Source organism: Notamacropus eugenii, chromosome 5, assembly GCF_028372415.1.
Source record: "Notamacropus eugenii isolate mMacEug1 chromosome 5, mMacEug1.pri_v2, whole genome shotgun sequence".
Taxonomy (NCBI): Eukaryota; Metazoa; Chordata; class Mammalia; order Diprotodontia; family Macropodidae; genus Notamacropus; species Notamacropus eugenii.
In genome coordinates, this window is record NC_092876.1 from 37,470,767 (window position 1) to 37,474,038 (window position 3,272).

Here is a 3,272-nt window from a genome sequence, read left to right on the forward strand (position 1 = left end):
CTGCAAAGTACTTGACATGGTTATTTCATTTAATCCCCAAGTAGATGTTATTATAATCTCCACTTTACAGGTAAGGAAACTGAGGCAGAGAGAAAGTCACACAGGCTGAATTTGACCTCAGATCTTCTTGATTGAAAGTCCAGGACCTAATTCCACAGGAGAATGGGCAGATACCCACAATTTTTCCAAAATGCCAGGAAGGTGACTGAAGCAGGTACTGTGGAAAGCTTAGAGCTTGGTCATATATCAAAGACATCACCGCCATCTACTGTATCCTGGGTCATCACCAGTTGTCTTGACGTTGGTCTAGCCACTGAATGACTCTGGAAGACAGTAAGACTGCCTTATTTAAATACAATTCACTGACTCATTGCTGGCCCATGATGTCACTGTTCATCTTCAAAAACCAAAGATGAATAACAGTACCCAACTGCATATTGAATAACATTTTCCTGCACTTCAGATTCGCAAATTACTTTATATGGAATATTTCATTTGATCTGAGCTTACAACAACCCTAGGAATTCTTAAAATTATACAAAATATCAGCTGTTATCACTTCTATTTCCACTACATCATAGTTGATGTCTCTAATGCAGTCCAATTTAAGATAGAGAAATTATTATTGTCCCCATTTTACAGATGCTTAAACTGAAGCCCAGAGAGGTAAAGCCAACCACTCCAAAATCTTTCACAGGAAAACCCCAAATGAGATCATGAAGAGTTGAAAATGACTAAACAAATCGATGAGCAGAGTGATTCAGAAAGGATATAAAGTAGGGTTTCTATGTCAGGCTATTTCTTTTCCTGACTTGGGGTGGTGAAGACCTCCCTTCCTCCCCCCATCAAGTCAAACCAGGAACAATTGAAACATCTGGGAATGTTTAGCCTGGAGGAATCAATCAACAATCATTTCTTAAGTGCTGGACACTGTACTAGACCCTGGGGATTATACAGAGTCAAGTGGTTCTCAACTAGTATTTATTAAGCACCTACTAAGTGCCAGGTATTGTGCTACATGATGAGAATACAAAGAAAGACTTGGCAATCCTTGCTTTCAAGGAACTCACAGTCTTATCTGGAAGAAAATGACAACAATACTCATTCTATCCATGTCCTTATCCTCAGGTAGTTTACATTGTAATGGGAATGCTAATATTGGCTGCCATTTCTCTGTTCCTTTAAAATATGTGAAGTGCTTTACCTGTATGTATTACCTTTCAGTCTCACAAACATCCTGTGTGGGCAGTTCTTTCATAAGCTATGCAACAAGTACTGCATTGACTCCATTTTTTGAACTGTGATTTCCTTAGTATTTTGATAGCTCTGGAGGAGAAAGTCTCTTCCACCGAAGTGACTGGCTTCTGCTCTCCCATTTATAGGCGTAGAAGGTCCTGCGGTTAAGTGATTTGGCCAGGGCTCCCATTTTACAGATGAGATGGTGAATTGCCTACAGCTAGAGAGTGTTAGGTCTGATCTGAATCTGAGTTTTCCTGATTCCAGATCAAGTAAGTACTCTAAGTATTTCAAGGATGTGAGACAGAAGAGGAGACAGACTCACTCTACTTGATCCCAGAAGGCAATGGGTAGACATTGCAAAGAGGGAATCAGATTTAGGCTTGAGATCAGGAAACATTTCCTAACACATAGAACTGTCCTATAGTGAAATGGGCTGTCTTGGGAGATGGTGAGTTCCCCATCAGTGAAGGTCTTCAAGTAAGGGAATGAAGGACAGCTCTTTGGGAATGATATAGATATATAATGACATATTCTTATTCAGGTCTGGGTTGGGAGAACCTACCTCTGAGGTCCGTTCTATCCCTGACCTTTCATGGTCCTGATTCTAAAGTATTTAAATCCATCATTTTATAGAGGGGGAAACAGGCTCAAAGAGGTGTGAATTGTCCAGGGTGACCCAGTTAATTATTTTTGTTTGTCCTTTATTCTTGAAGACCATGACATCAGGTAGGTGATGCCATGCCATGAATTGGATTTAAGTGAGGGAGGGCTGTGCAATCATCAGCCTCACTTGCTTCTCTGGAGTCATTTGGATCAGGGGCCAGATATAGATCAGGACTACTAGAGATGGCTCTGGATGCTGTGGGAGACCTTGGCAGGAAAAAGACTAGAACCCTGAGTCACTTGTGTACTAGCTGACTGGTTACATATATACTGTCCCTCAGTGTGAGTTTTTTTGCTTTCATTCATTTGGGTAATTTCCTGAGATAGAGCCTCTCAGCCAACTGTTTGGCACTTTCCCCCACTAGAATCCCCTTCTCCATCTCATTTCTCATGACTGTCCAGGGCTTCCTTTCTAGGAACCTTTCTAGTTCAATCTATCCAGGGGGGTATGGAAGGATTAAGAAAAACTTCCATGCAAGGGAATTGAAAGTCATTCTTCCTATCTCCCTAGACTAGCTTTCCTGGGTCTCTGATTAATAGTACAGAGCTGCCCACCCCTCCCCCCCATTTCAGTCTCTAGGTTCAGTTTAGCCCCGTTTCCAATCATGTTGAATTGAGCTCTACAGGAGAATTATAAACCCTGTAATCTTAGGGTTGGAAGGAACCTTCTGGCTCATCCAGTCTGATCTCCATCTGACCAATAAGCCCTTCTCCAACATTGCCAACAAATAATTGCCTACCCTTTGCTTGAGAACTTCTAGTGACAGATAACTAAGTGATGAAGATGATAAGCATTTCTATATCGATAAGATTTGCAGAGTGTTTTATAAACATCTCATTTTAGCCTTACAACAACCAAAGAAGACAGATGCTACTATTTACATTTTAGAGATGAGGAAATTGAGGCAGACAGAGGCGAAGTGACACCTTCTGAGGTAGCCATTGTACTTGGTGATAACACTTATGGTCAGAGGTTTTCCCGACATCCAGTCTTAAATTCCACCTCTTCTCAGCTTTCACTCATCGCTCCTAACTCTGCCCTGGGCTAAGTAGGAAAAATCTTTCTCATTAGAGTACTCTGAATATTTGCAGAGGGCTAACATGCTCTTGTGAACCTTTACTTCTCCAGCTTAAAATTACATCAGCTTTATGATTCAGTTTCTATGGCAGGGAGGGAGGAAAGAAAAAAAGGTGGAAGAATGAAAGTTGGGGCAAACAACTAATGTTTTTTTTAAATTAAAATATCTTGTCTTCAACTTTTCTTTTCCCATGATCTTTGGGTCCAAATATAGTCCTACTTCTTCCCTATCCCAGAGTCACTTTTAAAAAACTATTTAAAAGAAAAATAGTTCAGCAAAACCGGCCAACAC